This window comes from Pelodiscus sinensis, chromosome 17, assembly GCF_052426305.1.
Source record: "Pelodiscus sinensis isolate ZL-2025 chromosome 17, ASM5242630v1, whole genome shotgun sequence".
In the NCBI taxonomy this organism is placed as follows: Eukaryota; Metazoa; Chordata; order Testudines; family Trionychidae; genus Pelodiscus; species Pelodiscus sinensis.
The window spans coordinates 15414917-15433899 of NC_143068.1; positions in this window are offsets into that span (position 1 = coordinate 15414917).

Consider the following 18983-nt stretch of genomic DNA (forward strand, 5'->3'; position numbering starts at 1 on the left):
ACCAGGGGGCGGGGAAGGAGGCGGGATGATGCAGCACGGAAGGGCCCAGAGAGAGGCTGCGGCTGACGTCTCTCCCCAGCCGGGCTGCGAGAACGGCGCGGCGCGGCCGCAGGACTAAAGGGCGCAGGGCGGGGCCAAGGTGCAGCGGGCAAGAGAGAAGGGGGGGCGGGGGGACCACGGCAGGGCCAGAGTACGCTGCATGGGCGGGGTCAGGGTACACTTCATGGGGGAGGGAAGAGGAGGACCCATGGCAGGGCCAGGGCACACTGAATGGGGGGGGGGCACAAGGCAAGGCCAAGGCACACTGCATGTGAGGGAAGAGGGGAGCACAAGGCAGGGCTAGGGCAGTTCCAGAGTGTGCACATGGGGAGGGGGAAGGCAGGAAAACGCAGAGCCAAAGGCACCAGGCTGGGAGCAACATGGTGTGAAGTCAACAGGTGATTTTTGGTAGGTCCATGGCTGGGCTAGGGTGAGTGCGGAGCCCAAGAGCTGGATTCTGCCACCAGGCCCAGCCTTCCCCCTGTAGCTCTCGCTTCAATCTTTAAATTGATGGACTATGTGGAAAGTGCTACTTAGTGGCAGTAAGAGTGCCACATTTTGGTCCTTAGTGGCTGGTCTTGGCTGGTTGTAGGGTTGGAATGGCATAGACCATAGGACTAGTGCGTGCTGGGCTGAGTGCCAAGTTAGGGAACAGCTTGTGCCAGATGGCTACAGATAGGGTTGCCAGATGTCCGGTTTTGACAACAGTCCAGTATTTGAGCTTTCTGTTCGGGGAAACAAATTGACAAAATATAAATGAGAAAATAGAAATGTCCAGTACAGTAATTCCTCATTTAACACGTGCCCGCTGAACACGGTTTTGCGATAGCACGATTTTTTGGGGGGAATGTTTTTTGAATTACACGACAGTCCCCGGAATAACACGATTTCCACAGCTGGCCCATTGCCGGCGACTGCTAGGGCTTCTCCCGCATCCTTGCAAAGCGGCGGAGGGTTCGCTGCTTGCCGTGCTATTCCCAAACGACCCCCTCTTGCTGGACGCAGTGCAGGTCCTGGCAGACCTGTCACAGGGGCATACTCCCAACCCAATCCCCCCTCCCTTCTCCTCCCCTTCTCTTCCCCAGAGCCAAACACCTCCCCTCCCTGCTGTAGCCCAGTCCCCTTTCTCCCCCAACCTTATGTCCCGGTTCCAACAGACACCACTGCTTGAAACGCAAACCCCACCTTTTCCATTATTTTCAGTGGGAAAATTGACCCCATATAACACGTTTTCACTTAACATCATTTTCTGAACCATATCTATAGTGTTAAATGAGGAATTACTGTATTTTCTAAATAAGATGTAATGCAGATTGTTATGTAATGTCAAGTGTGTCCAGTATTTTTGTTGAAACCATCTGGCAACCCTAAGTACAGAGCTTGAGAATATAGATATGGTGCAACAGAAGAGATTCATAGTTTAAGGTGATACTTAGGTAGGTGCTTAATTTGACAGTTTGGGAACAGTATAGTATAGGTTGGACATGCATCCTGAGTATATTAGAGAGCGGGGTGTATTCACTCTGGGTGAAACAAGTGCTGGACTAGACATCTCTCCCGTTCTCTCCCTCTTGCCTTTGCAGTGTTCCCTGCAGGATACAGTACGTAGGAACTAAAAAGAGCTAGAATCTGGCCAGGGATAATGTGAAATTTTTTAGTATATCGTATAGGTTGGGTTCAATGCCTAGGTAAAGCATACAGCAAGCTAAGTGCACAGTCTTTGAACAGCACATTCAGAATTTGAGTGCAGCCTGGTGCAGAGAATTCTGGTTAGATATAAGAACTAGTTTTCCACAAGGCCAAGATTATTTATTCTGAATTCTAGTGTTCAGTCTACACTACCACTTTACTGTGCTGCAAATTTCTTGCTCAGGTTTGAAAAATACCTCGCTTGCTGAGCGCAGCAAGTTACTGTGCAGTTAGCTATTTGTAGAGTTATTTCCCTTGGTTAAAATGGCCATCGGAGCTTTCTTGCTCAAGAGAGCGTCTACTCTGGCACGGATGCTCTTGCACAAAAGCATATATATTGTGCAAAGGCACATGCCAGTGTAGACGCTCTCTTGCGCAAATACTTTTAACGCAAGAACTCTTGCGTTAAAGAGTATTTGCGCAAGATCATGCCAATGTAGACATAGCCTTGGTGTTGGCAATACAGTACATGATAGTGTCTTCCTCCTGTGTCCAGGAGCCAGGCAGAGAACAAGATCCTACAAAGCTTCACTCCACTAACATCCGTTCTCTCGCATGGGGACCCCTTTCCCAGGGTAACTGAAAGTGAAACTCACACCTCCAGCCCCCCACTGGCTGCAGAAGTGCATCAGCTCAGGTGACTCCCTGGCCAATGTGGTTTGTATCACAGCAGAGGCAGCCAGCATGGCTTCTGGGACTGAGGGGTGCCCAGTGCAGCTGGGACTAAGTGGGAACGGGGGCCTGAGCGATGCTGGGAGCCATGTGTGCAGATGAGTGTCCGCACCTCATCCCCGTCCCCAGGACTGGCAGCCACGCAGATCTGATTAAATGACCTTTTCAAAATATTTTGCAGGTGAGATTGGGTAAATACTCATGCTGCAGATGGTCTGCAGTCCAGGAGTTTGAGACTCTTGCTGTAACAGATGTGACATATACAGAATATATCGGGGTCAGCAACCTTTCTGAAGTGGCGTGCCAAGATTTAACCCTCCTGCCCCCAGGGAGGAGAGGCTCTCTCCTCTGCACACCCTCTGGACCACCTTAGTCAAACTTTTCCACAGACTACCACTTGCTAATGGAAACGCACGTTAATTACATAATTATACCTGTGCCATTTTGCTAGTACTGCACCTGGGGAGAATGCTTTAATTTAAATTATTAAACCAATTGTTGTAACTTTTTCATGTTAGTTTATCTAATTTAATTTTAAATCAGTAAAATATTATGTCCAACACAAAAGGTTTCAATGTTTTTGTTATTTATGGCAAGGTGGGGAACCTTTTTTGAGTTGAGGGGCCACTGACCCACAAAAAAATCACTTGGGGAGCACACAAGTGAGAAGCAAAAGAACTCCTCCTAAAACCCCCAATGCTCACTGACGTGGCCCCCAACTGAGGCAACCCACTCCTCTGGTGCTCCTGCCCTATGGAGCGAAGGGAAGGGACAAGGAGGACTGAGGTTTCCCATAGGCCAGATTTACTTTTCTGGGGTTTCACAGATAGTGGATTTGTGGACCTCCTTAGGCTCTGAAGTGGGAACAAAAATGAGGAGTTCAGTGTGCAGGACAGGGCTGCCAGTGAGTGGGATAGGGTTGTAGGATTTGGGCGGAAGGTGGGGTGCAGGATGGAGTGAGAAGGGCAGGGTCTGGAAGGGAGTTTGGTGGAGGAGAGGGTCGGGGGTGGGAGAACAAGAGGAAGCTTGGGAAGTAATCCAGAAAAGGTGAGTGGGTCAGAATGCAGCCAAATAGCTAGTTGGGGAGGGAGGCAAACAAGTGGGGAGTAAAGGAAAGTGCAGCTTCTGCAAAGTAAAATTGTAACCTCCCTTACATCTTCCCCCTGCTCCAGCCTCACTCCCCTCAGCTCCATGCCCCAGTGCAATCCCTGCTCCCTCCCATCCTGCCCCACATCCCTGTACCCCCAGTGAACTCACAGGGCAACAGCGCTGGGGCGGGGGGTGCAGAGCATAGTCCCTTCCCTGCCTGGTCCAGTCATTTGCCTGCAGGCTGCAGCTCGGGCTGGGACAAGGAGAGCCCAGGCTGCCCAGGGCTGGCTCTAGTGTGGACGGGTGCGGCCGGGGCACTGGGGAACAGGCTCCCGGCCCCTGCACACAGCCTGCAGGGAGTAAAGCAGCACACCCCAGACCCCAGTGCGCCACATGTGTCTGGCTGCCTAGCCGAACAGGCCCAGCCCCACCAGGGCCGGATTAAGGTGGGGGGGGAGGGGGAAGGTAGCCGGGCAGCTCCCCGGGGCGCCAACCTATGGGGGGTGCCTGATGGCAGCTGTAAGGGGTGCCACGTGCTCGGCCGTGCAGTGCCCTTTAGAGCTGCCATCAGGTGCCTGGGGGCCGCGTGGCACCTGATGGCAGCTCTAAGGGACACCATGCGGCCCCCAGCCCCAGGTGCGCAGCGCCTGATGGCAGCTGTAAGGGGTGCAGTGCGCCGAGGGGTGGGACCGCGCATGCACCGTGCGCCTGGGGGCGGAGCCGTGCATGCGTCATGTGCCCGCTGCCCGGGGCACAAGAATGGCTCAAGCTGGCCCTAGACCCACCCTCTCCCAAAGCAGGAAGCAGAGCTGTGGCACAGGGTGGGGGGTAAACCCCTTTGCTCCCGGGAGCTGCACGCCCAGGCCAGGCAGGGGCAGCCCCAGGGATGCGCGTTCGCCTCTCCCACCTTCCTGCCCCAGCAGAAAGCTGAAGCAACAGTAAAAGCTCCCCACTGTGTGAGGGGTGGGGGGAAGAGTGGGGCTTAGCTCCTGCCCCATGTGCCAGTGAAAATGGGCTTGTGTGATGCTTGTGGCATGTGTGCTGACGATCCCTTTAATATATGATGTTACCCCTGTACAATTCTCTGTCATTTTCACTCTCTAAGAGAACCCCTCCTTACCTAGGGCACAGGCGTAACCGTCGCAATATAGGCACCCACCCGTACCTGTTTCTAGGGCTCACGTGTAACCTTACCCTCCACAGTTTTGTGAGTTTTGTGAGGTCTTTTACTAGTGAAAAAGCCTTACACAGTAATATTCTACTTAATTTCTTATTTATTAGCAATCATCAAAAACCAAATGCACATGCTAAGCATGCAATTCTCACCACTCCCAATAAAACAAATTAACTTGTCTTGATTGCCAGTCAGGATCAGATCCACCCGAGGGACTCCTTTTTCTGCACAGTGTCATTGGCACAGGGTTAAGGTCTGGCAGCTCTGATCTTAGCACTGTGTCTTGGAGTAGGTTCCTAAAGAACTTCCTTTTGGGCCCCAGTTTATATAGTGAAACTTGAGTCCTGCTTAGTTAGACCTTAACCAATTATTTGTCTAACCAATCCTAACACTGTAACAGAATTCCCTAGCCAATCATGCACCATCTTAATTGATTTATATCTAGTAAAAGTAATTATACAGCAGACAAAAATAATTAAAAACCAGATAGAGATCATATAAATAATAGGAATGAGGGGACTATAATAAATAGAACGAGGATTTCATAACTGTATAAGGAGTTTCTTGCCAGATGCAATGCTATAAAAGTTTTCTTTAACTGTCTTGAGATCTGTTTCTTTATCTGGTGATAGTGGGTGCCATTAGGATAGGGTCTCCTTAACAGCCTGATATTACACTGTATTAATGCAATTTAAATAGAACATGAATCAGTGATTCTCTGCTTTGCAGCTATTGGCTGAAGAGGCCCAGCCTTAAGGCAAGGCGAGCAAGGCAGTTGCCTTGGGCCCCGTGACTTCAGAGCCCCGCACTGCCCAGCATCCGCCGATCCAGGTGCTCATTTACTGCTCTGGCTGGGAACCACCCAGCCACATGGCACAGCCAACCACAGCATGCTGTCTTGGGCCCCACAAACTGTTAGGCCAGGCTTGTAGATGAAGGTCTTAGGCTTTAGGCCTTCCACCATAGCTACTGAAAAATACCTTATCCTCATAGTGGTATAACATTTTAATCAAGCTGGAGTTTGGAATAGCTGTGTTACTGGTAGCAAAGATAATAGTCTATCATAATCTGACATTTTACATGTAGAGAAAAACTGCTATTGATTCAGAGCTAAACTTTGCCTATACTGGTCCTTGGAGAGGTGAAGGGATTTGGGAGGGGGCGGGGGTTCATATTTATAGGAATGAGAAAATCTTGAGACAGGTTGATTTACAGTGAGACTGTTGAAGGTACATTGGTGTTTGGTATGTTAAAGTCCCAATTAACTGAATTAATTGTCAGAAAAAGGTGATCAATTTTGTTTTCACAATGTTTTGCAATTATCACATTGATACAAACACCATTGTTTAGTATGTAATATAAAAACATGTTACACAAAGTTTTTATAACTATATATAATACAAATACTTTTATCCACACTCATGAAAATAATTCATACAGAGCTAGAAGGATCTAAAGATTGCATTGACAGGACTCTAGTGTTTGCAACATGACTAACAAGGAATGATTGATGTTCATGTGAAAAAATGCGGCATTAAGTGGAACAGTTTTATTATGATGTTCTGCACCCCTAGGAAGTCTGTACCTGTCTGCACTATACCACATATCAACACTTTGGTTGTTCTTGTCCATATCTGTTGCTGCATTTCAGCTGCTGTGATGTGGTCTGTCTTCAGATAATCAGAATCTGTTTCGTTTTCTGTTTTTGCTTGCTATGGGGCATCTTTGATATTAACTTGTTTATTTTTTATATTATAACATTTATTTTTGCTTATTATGCAGCACTAGAAGATTTACCTCATGTTGCTTGGGTCCTTAACTCAATTTTTGTTTTTTGGAAAATAAAATGAAAATGTACATGCTTCATTTAGATCATTGCACTGCAATAAGGCCACGGATGAGGGGTTCAATATGCAGGATGGCTTGATGAGAGAGGGCACTACCCTAGCTCTCTTCACTGCAGCAGTTTGGGGCCAGGTGATAAGTACCTCTCTGACCGCTGCAGCACCAGGGGGCATAGCTGGAGGAGGGGTGCATGTTCCCTAGCTGAGGCAGGCCCAGGTTCAGCTACCCTCTGTACTCCCCAGTCAGAGTGAGGAAAGCAGCAAACTACTGGCATAGTCCCCATTTCTGGCCCCTTGCTGCCCCTTGTGGTCACTCTATAGCAGAGATCTCAACATGTAGATGTCTACATCAGTGTTTCCCAATTTTATTGGGCCACTGAACTCTTTTAAACTTGAAAGAATTTTGCAGAACCCCTAACAACAGTCTCATATATGGAGCTGAAAAAGTAGACCACAAATAAGTAAAAATAATAAACAAATGCTAAACAAGGTCTTGAGATCAACATTTAGTTTCTTTGCACATATTTAAAAACAAAATTCACAATATTAATTTAAAAAACATTCATAAAATATTATTGAAATATAATTTTCTCGCAGAACCCTTATTTTCACTTCGCGGAATCCTAGGGTTCCTCGGAACACTATTTGGGAAACACTGGACTACATGACTAACCTGGGTTTATCAATTAATCCTGTGGACTACATACATTTCCCTGCCCCATCACTGCCTGCACATATCAGCTCCTGCAGAGCTACCTTCCCCCTGTGCTGCTGCTTCTGTATTAGAGGCAGCAGTGTGGGTGGGAGGGAACGGGAGGAGGGGGAGAGATGGAAACCGAAACATATGGGGAGCCAGCTTTTAAGTGGACTCTCCATCCCATGCTGGCTCTGCAGACCCACTTGCCACCCTTGCTATCTCTCACAGAGGCAGGGAGGGGGGGGGGGGGGAGAAGGACAGGTAAAGCTGGTGCTCAGGGGAAGGTGGCTTTTAAGCAGGCTCCCCACAAGAACTGGCTCCTGCCTCTCCCCTTCCCCTCCTGCACTGCTGCCTCTGTTAGAGGCAGCAGCATGGGATTGGGAAAGGAGGGGAGGGCAGGGGGAAGAGTCTGCCATAGAGCAGCCTTTCTCCATGGTGGGCTCGGGTTTGCTGCGGACATAGGCTGCTCCATGGATGTCAGTGCAGCCTCTGTCCACGGGGAACTTAGGTCCACCGCAATCAGGGGCTGCTGCCACCCTACATTGCTGCCTCTGTATCAGAGACAGCAGCACGAGGTAGCAGAGGGCTTCCTTGGAGTGGGGCTAGGAGCACACTGCCTGCCTGTCCTGCCCCCAGAAACTATTGAATAATCATATAACTGCTAAAATTTGATGCGGTTACACGACTACTAAATTACATGCTATCTAACATTGCTACTATACAGCACAACTGTCCCTGCTTTCCATCCCATAGGCCCTGCTGCCCCCATGTGATCACTCTATAGAAGACCCTCCCTTTCTGTGTTATGAGAAACGTTCACAGTCCAGGCACATCCCATTGTCCTAGTATACCATAACCAACCTCTTACCTTGTTTTAAGTTAAGCGGAAGCTGCAGACCAAATTTGGTAGTCCTAGCACTTAGGGTACGTCTAGACTACAGGCTTTTGTCGACAGAAGTTTTATCAACAGATACTGTTGACAAAGCTTCCGTTGACAAAGAGTGTCTAGACTACATCCAGTGCTGTCAACAAAGCAAGCCGCTTTGTCGACATGACAGTGTAGACGCAAAGGACAGTGTAGATGCAACAACGCCTTCTGTCGACAGAACTCTGTCGACAAAGGTGTTATTCTTTGTAGAATGAGGTTTACAGCTGCCGCCAAAACTGTTGAGTTCTGTCGACGTTATATCGATAGAACTCAACGGCTGTGTAGACGCAGGTATAGTTTTGTCAAGAAAAGTCCATTTTTGTCAACAAAACCCTATAGTCTAGACACACCATTACTGTTTAGGAGGAGTTCTTAACAGACAAACTTTCTTAAATATATATACATTGATAACTGACTATGGGCACAACGGACATGCACTACTGAAACTGGGGAGTTTTGCATCTGGCTTTAATGAAAAATACTATTTTGCCCAAATTCTTTTTCTGTATTGGAGGGGAAACCATCAAATAATGGCAGAAGGTAATTTGCGGTGTGTGTTTATTTTTTAATTCTGTACCTGGGATGTTCCTCACTTCTGTTCAACTGTCCTGGAGTTGGGCCATTCTGGCTAATACTGCCCTTTGTCAGGTTCTAATTTACTGCACCAACATGAAACAAAAGTATCAAGCAACATTCATTCAGAATGGAAACAAGGGGACATTTCATTTGTTTATTGCTCCACAAAGAACAGAATTTCTGTAGGCCACTCATTCCCCATAAAATAATTTTATGATGCTCTCAAGTTTGCCTTCACAATTCTAATAACCTCTTATGTTTGATTTATTTTCATGCACAGATTGATCCCATTAAGTTGGGCATCAATCCATAAACATCGATCATAGAAAGTTTGCAAACAGGTGCAAAGCTTGCTTTTAATAAAATATCAAGATTCAGAGGAAAATGTTTACTTGCAATTGTCCTAAAAATTATATGTATAGAAAATATATATTTACCCAGAGTAAATAAGCATTCTATATGCTGGTTGTACCTTTTGAAAGTAGTTCTGTCTGAAGAGCCAAGGATGTGTAAAAACATCTGGTGATCCACATCTTAAAAGATTTGTAGGGTTGCATTATTCTGTTGAGTGCAATGTGACTGGCATCTTCCAGCCTGACTGTATGGGGGAAGCTGCATCTTGCTTGACAAATTGTGTGCATCAATGAAGCTTTTTGCATGCAGTTTTCTAACTTCCAGGTGCAAATATGGGGTTTTGGGGGGCATGATGGTTTTTTGTTTGTTTTTTGCTAGTACACTCCTTCAACACTGAATATTTGGCTCTAGACCAATATTCCCCTAAGCACAATCATTTCTGTTATGCAAGCACATTGACATTTTTTAAAACAATACACATGGCCAAAGAAATGCCTTAAATTATGGCAGGGGAATGGTAACCAAAAATTATGTATTAAACAAGTTTTTCTAGTGCTCTCATGGCAAAGGCATGCCAGTGTCTCTTTCCCAAGTCAATGGCAATCCCATTTGTTGACAGAAAGATGCTGAAATATTTTCTGACAAAATAAAGATCATGAAACCAAGTGAAATAACACTATCACTGATCCTTTTTTCTTTTCAAAATTCCTTGATTTTGTGAAATCTGCTGTTGATTTGTTGCCTGATCTACGATTGCTTATGAATTTCCAGTTACTACTTTAGGGTTGACAGGTTCTTTGTCCCAGGATCAGGCCCAGTATTCAATTATTCTATGGTTGGGAACCGTGATGTGCACAGCGGCAACACTCACACTCTAGGAACTCTTGTATATTTACAAGTTTTTAGGTGAAAGGTCCCAAACATATGTGAGCTATCAGTGCTGAGTGAAAGTTCCCAGATAAAAATACTAACTTTGCCTTAGCTCCATCTACAGGACATGGCCGTTAAATCTTTTGTGTTACAGCCAAACTGCCACTATAAACCTATTGTAGCTTATTATAATAAACATATAATCAAAACCAAAAGGAAATAATAAATGTGTATATCTATAGGCCAGCAAACAGTTTAGCCATAAAAGTGACAGATTAAATCTGGTAAAAGTGCAGTATCAAAAGCAAAAAAGGGAATACTGCATGGTGATAACATCAGTCACAGATAGTAACAAAGGCGAGGGTTTCATTTCCATCTGCTATAAAAATGTATAATTTATCCTATGCAGCCCTCACTGACAGTTGTGTATAATATTACGCTGACCATAATCCTCAAGATGGAAGCACACTGCAGCAGACCTTTTAATTAATTCTTTCTGGCATCCTACGCTAATCCAGTTTGGCTAAAAATAAATTCTGAGGTAGGTGTAGGGCAGATGATATTTTGATAGCTTGGCTTGATACGCTAAGGGGGAAGAAGCTGTTTATAAATATCTAAACACTTTTCAGGCATAACTAAAAAAATGTCATCGATACAGGAAACTTTGAAGCTACCTTTCTGTTGATGAAAGCTGGAGCAAGCTTAGAGTAGAAGGCTGTGTGCAAAGACCTGCCATTTACTACATGTTCATAGAAGGCCTAGTATAATGCATCCCTGCTTTGAATGCAAGCAGACACAGACACTGTTGTGGGTGGAGGCAGTTCTTTAAGGCTTCCTTGTACCAGCATCACTGTTACCTTGCCTGAGTTCAGCTTTAACCAGCTACTCGTCCCTCTTGTGGTGCATGTAACAGTGTTATCTTCAAGTCGTCATTGTCAAGTCAAAGTTGAGTCTCAAGTCACTCCAGTTCAAGTCAAGTCGCGTCTCAAGGCTTAATTTTAAAAATGTCAGGTCACTTTTGTACAAGCCATCAATACTGATAGTGATTATTATTTATCTGTTTTCATTTATTAACATAAATCCAAATTGTACCTGCCATACTTGCTAACTACTAGTATGTCTTGCTTAATTTGACTACTCAGCTACAAGGTAACAAACTACACACTTTATGTATTTATACAAACATATTCATAGTAGCCTTGAGCTACAGCTATGTAAAACTAGGTGCACAAAATGAAATTAGAAATAAAAAAAAGTCTTCATTCATTAACAAAGTTAGTATTTAGTATTATATTTGAGAAATATTATCTTTACTACCACATTATCACCCAGTCTGGCACGATGTGGGCACATTACAATCCCTCCTTGGCTAAACACCCTTTCAACCGGTGCACTGCTGGCAGGAACCATAAAGACACTCATAGCAGCCTTGTGCAACAATGGAAGGCTTTATCCACGACATTTCCAGAAAGACATAACATCAATTCCATCATCTGTTGCGGGTATCTTAGCAGCTAGCACTTGATAATGCCGCAGCTCATCATCAACATTTCCTGACTGTGGTGTGGTGGTGCTAGCTGGCCTTCAATAAACATCTAGTGAGGATGCATGTTTTGATTTTTTAACTAGTGGGCCATCAGCATCAGAGTTTGAGACACTGTCACAGCCAGAACAGCTAGAGGCAGACAAACTGTGAGGATTTGAACAAAACTGCTGAAGTTGTTAAACAATATCTACTTTCATAGCATTAGTTTTAGCATCATCAGAACTATTTTTTTCCAGCCACTAGAAGCAAAAATTAGGGTTTAACACAGCCGCCAGAAAGTACATGAAATGACTGAAAGCCAATGGTGGTTTTTCTGTGTCATCCAAAGGATTTGGTAATGGTATCAGACCAGCATTAATGCAAATGCCAATGAAACGTTTTTCAATACTTCTTCTTAAAGATGTAACCATGTTCCCCAAGTATGTTGGAATAAATTCCAAAAGGTGGTGGTATAGTCCAATTATTGATGGCACCACTGCTGAAATCGTAACATGCTATTCACCTTGCACTTTATCTGTGGCGTCCAGAAATGGCTGAAGTAGCAACGCTAGTTCTCTTAGTTAGGAATAATCCCTCTGGCTGGGTTTTTTAATTATACTGGTTTTGTTCTTCAAGCAAGTGTTTCAGCTTTTCTTCATCCAGGGACAAAAAAGCATTTATTTGTCTGAGAGTACTGTTCCACCTTGTAGCATTGGTTTGGGGAATACTAGATTGAAGACCAAACCTTCTTTCAAAGGCTTCCTTGAATAAGGTACTTGTGTGAAGAAGGCTGCAGATTTTTGACACTTTTGCCTGGGTACCATATAACTTCGCCTCCTTGAGACCATCCCCGACAGTGAGTTGCAGAGTCTGAGCAAAGCAACTTAGTCTCTTAATTGGAGGTCCGCTTGAGTTTACATGATGGATGACTGATGTAACGACTTCTGGGTTTGTCTTCCCATAATTCTTCATTTTCCAAAGTGTCATCTTGCATATCAATTTGCTGCTGATTCATGGTTGTTAAATGCTATGGTGAATGCTTTACGCATGTTTGCAGCATTGTCTGTTATAATGTATCTAATTTTATCCTTGATTTTCTAAGAATCACATATGTTCTCAAACACTTCTGCAATGTTCTCACCAGTATGCTGGCCAAGGAACCTTTCACACAACAACAATTTTGTCACGAGTGCATACCTTATCATCATGTGGGCTATTACTCCCCAAAAGCCTCTCGTTCTTCTATCTGACCAGATGTCAAGCGTCAATGCAATTGTGTCCACCTCAGTCAGAAGTGCTAACACATCAGGTTTCACATTATGATACAAATTGTCCAGTTCTGTCATAACCGAAGACCGACTTATTTCTCGTGACTGGGGATCCAACACATGACAAAATCGCCTGAACTGCAGTTTTTCTGCTATTGAAAGTGGTAGTGAGCAACCAGTTCCCTAACCAAAGAACTGACTATTCTTCTTTGTTTGGGATGATTTATTCCATAAACACCTTGATCATCATGCTTTATAATGAAATCCGATATTTTAAACTGTGAGGCGGGATCGATCGTGGTTTGTCGCAGGTAGCTTTCACACTCACTGTGCTTTCCCGGATGGGTTTTTATATGGCGCAAAAAATTGGAAGTTGTTGCAATGCCATCAGTGATTACAACCCCACAGAATTTGCACTTTGCTGATCGTGTTTTCTCTGTTTTTTTGGTCAAATCAATAAATCCAAAGTTCATGACATTGAGTTTTCTTGCTCATTCTTCACAGATGGATTTTAACTTTTTGTTTATTTTAATATTTTAATTTTATTTTTGTTCACTTTGAAATTCCAAAAATGGCATATTAATGTAAAATTTCATAGACACACACATACAATCAGTAAGATTTTCGCAAATCCCAAGCCAATAGACTATTTTCACATTGTTGTTGTATCTCTGTTAAAACTGGAAATTGCGCCTAGATGTGTTCAAAACAACAAAAAACCAATGGAACACATTCACCACGTATAGCATCGTTTCAAAAGAAAAATAACCCACAACAATGTAGCATATTGTTGACAAGTAAATACGATATTTTTATCAATTTATTTTTTACAAATCTGAAAACTCACATCTTCATGCATATAATAATTGTTTACTTGACTGAAGTACTTAGCGTTGCCAGGTGTCCGGTATTCTACCGGACAGTCCGGTATTCTACCGGACAGTCCGGTATTTTCTGATTTTACCGGCTGCGCACTGGACAGAAGCCTGGCGTGGGAGGGGAGAGCAGCTGGAAGGTGGGGCCACGATCGGCGCTAGGAGCCTGTGATTGCGCAGAAGCCTGGCGGGGGTGAGGGGAGTGGCTTGGACCTGCCCCCACCAGGCTTCTGATGCGCCCAGAGCGCTGCTCGCAGCCCCACCTCCCAGCTGGGACTCCCAGGCTGGGCGGCGGGGCCACGATCGTCGCTCTGGGCGCGTCAGAAGTGGGAGGAGTGGCTGGGACTCCTATCCACTGCCCCCGCCCTCGCTAGGCTTCTGATGTGCCCAGAGTGGTGATCGCGGCCCCGCCTCCCAGCCTGGGAGTGCCAGCTGGGAGGCGGGGCTGTGATCACCGCTCTGGGCATGTCAGAACTGTGGCATTTTTGGACAATTTTTTCCCCAAGTCGATTTAACAAAATTAGCAAGTCTCAAGTCGAGTCTTCAGTCACAAACAATGAACCCGAGTCGAGTCACCTAGGCGACTTAAGTCGGACTCGAGTTCAAGTCATGGGACTTGAGTCACTTCCTTTCTTCTCCCACTGGTAGGGCTATTATAGGATGTGGAAATTGTCCAAGTCAAAGCCTACAGCAGTTCCCCTTGTAGGGAGAAGGAGCTTGTTAATTAAATTGGGGCCTTTTCCAACACCTGACCAGTGACAGACTCTGGTTTGCAACCAATAAGCATGTTGCACAACCCTTTATCATTGTGGAGGAACCTTCTTCATGCTTTCCATTGGTAACAGCTGCATGGAGTGAGCAAGAGGAATAGTCTTCAGTCAGTTTGGCTGCCTCTTCTCGTTCTGGCTGAGAGAGAGACAAAGACTTGGGCAGACAGCTGCAGTCCACTTTTTTCCCCTCTACATCAGCAGGCGGGGACAAAGATGTCCTTACTCAGAACATCAAGGCTACATCTACACTGCCGGCTTCTTGCACAAGGAGCCTTTTGGGCAAGAGTTTTTGTGCAAAAACTTCTTGTGCAAGAGCATGTCCACACCTCAGAGTGCATCAGAAAAGTGATGTGCTTTTGCACAAGAGAGCGTCCACACTGCATGGATGCTCTTGCGCAAGAAAGCTCTGATTACTATTCTGTGAATAGTAATCAGAGCACCTGTGCTTTTTCCCATAGGGAAAAACCAAAAACCCTCTCTGGAGCATCCACACTTGCCGTTTTGCACAATAGCTGGAGCACCCACACTTGCCGTTTTGCACAATAGCTGTAGCACAAAAGGGAGTTATGCCTTGTATAAGGAGGCTTACCTACACCGGCAAAAGCCCTCTGTTCTGCCGTTTTACTGTTGATTTACTTGTGCAAAAGCACATTTGAGGTGTGGACACACTGCAGGTTTTTGTGCAGTCATTTTTGTGCAAAAACCTTGCAGTGTAGTCGTAGCCCAAAATGAAGCACCAAGTACTTTCAATACATGTACAACATTCAGAGGCCTCACCAAGATGCTGGCATGACCACACAACAGCAGCCGCACACACCTTTAAGACTGTGAGAAACAAGGCAATTTCCCGCCCTATCCTTAGAAGACATTATTGAATTAAGTTTAAGTATCTTTGGGTTCCATTGTACTAAATGAATAGTTCATGTATGATTGTGTCCTCCTTGCGGGAGGGCTGGTATACCTCCTCCAGGAAACAAAAACAATGGGTAGTGATTAACAATGGATAGTAATTAAGGGCAGTCACTCAGATTGTCATAGCACCAGATACCAAGACACGCACACACACACAAGACTTTGGAATAAGTAGCCTGACCTTAAATGGACGTAAGGATCTTTTTTCTAATCTAGCAGATAGGACTAGGAGGGCCCAAACCTTGCAGAAGGGTTGGAAAGACTTTAGCCTAACAGGGCCCAATAAGACTGATAAGCAACCTCTACTGAGCTTTTAGCATGCATACAGAAATATTTTTAATGGCTTCTGTGTAATGCTTTTACCTAAGAATGCATGTGCTTGCTTTGAGCTTACAGTTTAGGAAAAGAGCTGTACAGCCTTAAAACTCCCAGGCAGGAGGGAATGAGACATGGGTCTCTGCCCAGGAAAGAAGACATTTGGAAGCTGGAAACCTTTCAGTACATGGTTCCTCAAGGCATTAGGGTGGCTAGGGGAGGAAATACAGATGCAGTTACCCTGAAACTAATAGCCAACCCAAAACAGGATTTAGAGTTAATTATTTTGCAGCAGTGCTTCACCATGCTTGCAGGTAGAGTGCAGCAGCCTATTAACTCCGTGGCTTGAGCAACCATAATCATTATGCAATGAATATAAGGCAATTATATCTTCACCATAGGAGGCTTATGTACATACAATATACTTGCCTTTCTGCTCAGTCTATTGCTCTCTGGTGTGAAAAACATCTTTTCAGAAAGCCGTTCTTATGTATTATTCTCTTTTCTGTTTTGTGGTTTAAAGCGCTTCTGCTTCACTTCAATAGTTTTATATTTGCAAGAGAGATGTTCATTATGCTTGTCTTATTTTTAAGTAAGCTGCACATATGGAATGTCTTACTTCCCTACCACAGCACAAATGAAATCGCATACACCTATGGCCACAATTAGCTATGTGTGCACAAAACTGCAGTGAATGAACATGTAAGTTAGTCATATGATTACAGATTTCTTTTGCGTACAAAATTCAGCTATACTTTTGGTTTTATAAAGCAGAGATTAGTCCCTCAGCCTTATACACAAGAACCCAAACCATACATGAATCACCATGCCTGAGATTTTGGTTTAAGTTGACAATATCAAAATCCATGTAGCAGGGATCTGGGTGGTTAGGGGAAGCAGTAGGATGAAAAGAGAAGTTTCTTCCTAGCTCAGGTAACTATAAGAGCAATTGCAGATTCCACAGTTGCAAAGACAGGTTTGAGCTTACTGCAGGGGTTTCTAAACATCGGGTTGTAGCTTATAAGGGTAAAGGTGCTAGCAGGCCACGTGATGTTTTACTTCCCTGAGTATTCAGAGGATGGCCGTTCCCAGCGGGTAAGGTTCACCATTCCTGCCCAACTGGAGCTGCATGAAGTGGTGGCCCATGCCTGTGGATGCTCAGATTTAAAAAAAACAAAACAAAAAAACCACCCCCCACATCTCATGGCCAGCTAGTGGCTTATCCTAACAAGCTGCGCAACTCAAAGTCTGAAACTCCATACCCACTGTATGTTATATTGAATTGATAGGTTTCATTGTTTTTGTACTGCGCCAACCATAGTACCTGATGCAGGATAAAACATACAGCGAAGACCTGGGTGTAAATATGAAGTTTCAGTAGGCAACACTTGACAAATAAGTGCTTTTAAAAGCAAAGACATGATACAAAATCATTGATTTAAAAAAAGCCACAGGTGAACAAAAGTCTGGTTTATCCAATCAGAACAATACCAGTTTGTGACAATGCAACTAGAAAAAGCAATCTAAAAGCAATGCACTACACAACCTAACACTGGTATGTTTGCCAGGTCTTGGAGTAGCTGAGACTGTGAGGGTCTATATTTTCCTCAGAGGCTAGGTTTCAAGTGAAAGGATGTATTAGAGACAGGTGCTGCATTTCCTGTTTTCATTGTTACTCTCTCTCTTTTTGTGCAGCTTTGTCTTGTGTTGCCTGGTGTATGCACCTGCAACAAAGATTTAACTTTCAGATGAATAATGGTAGGTTAAGCTTGTGTTTTTAAAATTGTGTTTGAAGTATTATTTGTACTCCTTTTTTCTTGGGGGGTGTTTTCTACAACTCTTTTCCTACAGACTATGCTGTACATAGTGAGTTGTATCAATATTTTTGAGGATTTCTATAGTAAGACTCCAGAAACTGTTCAAGACAACATATTTATAAAAACATTTTATTAATAAAATGTTTACATCTTTTTTGCACAATACATTAACTTGGTAGTGATTTTGCATGTTATTACATTATAAAAGTTTATTATGTATGCTTAAGCGGAACCAAAGCAGTTTACAATATGCTAACTCAGATTTGCAGAATATATACTATAACGATATAAACTAAAATAAGAGCTCAGAAGCCAAGCTTTCCTCGTTAGCATCTATAAACCAACAATACAGACCTACTGTGTACACTCTCAGGACCAGCCCAAGAGAAGACTGCTAAAAAAAAAAATCAAGTCTTAAAACATTCATAAGCTTGGCAATTCATTCTTACAATATTTCATCACTAGTAATCAGACTATATTTCATGCAGTGATACAATGGTGGTAAATCTGTGCATGGTAAAGTATTACAAATGATTCTGTAACTGTGAGTTTCAATTTTGTTTTAATAATGGATGTTATAGAAGGCACAGACCTTTTAACCCTTACACCAGGTTAACCCTCAACATAGTCTTTAAAGGCAGAACATTAAGGAGGACAAAAATTGCAGGTACAAACATGATTTTCCCCACTTACATATACAGGCTCTTACTCTATTGCAAGAATTATATGCATAATCAAGATTTTTACTTTTGTGCCCCAATCACAGGAATTTAAATGGTTTGCTTGTTTGTGTAAACTAAAAAACAAAACACACAAACCATCCCACTACAACATGTGGAATGATTTCTTCATTCTGAAGAAAAACAATAATTAAAAATTTGCCAACATTTATTACATGTTGCATCAAGGTCTTTCTACCATTTCCAGGCACTGTGCTATATGAGCACATAGTGTGCTACACACCGTATTTATCAGTTTCATTGCCCTGTATTCAAGAATATAAATGCTCTGAGTCTTATTAACAAAGTCTTGCAAAATTTTATCCATTCTAAGTAATGTTTTGCACAAATGAATAACACTTTTTACATCATCTTAGGAGTATGTAGAAATGTGTGTGTCTTGGTTGCAGTGTTTTCACAAACAGTTTTGCAAGTCCATATTAATATGTTATCATACTGTTTACAAATATTTGCTGCTATGGAAGACGCTTCAAGAATAATAATAAAAACACACCTGTTCCCCCTTACAACTTCAGACTCTCATAATATAGTGCAAGATGTCAAGAAAACATATTAGGTTTAAGGTACACTAAAGCTTAATGGAAAATAAAAATCAGAACAAGTTACAAACAAGGCAGGAAAGTAGAGATGAACTCATCTTCACTGACTATTCAAGTAAAAGGTTAGAATATGGTCAAGAGCAATAACTGGATGGAATTATTAGAAAGGAGAATTAAGGCTAGAGAGAAATAGGGCTGATCTTCCAACATCTGAAAAATTACAGTACATATGCAAAGAGGAGAAACAAAATGAAGCAAAGAAAAATAAAATCACATCTAAAGACAAAACA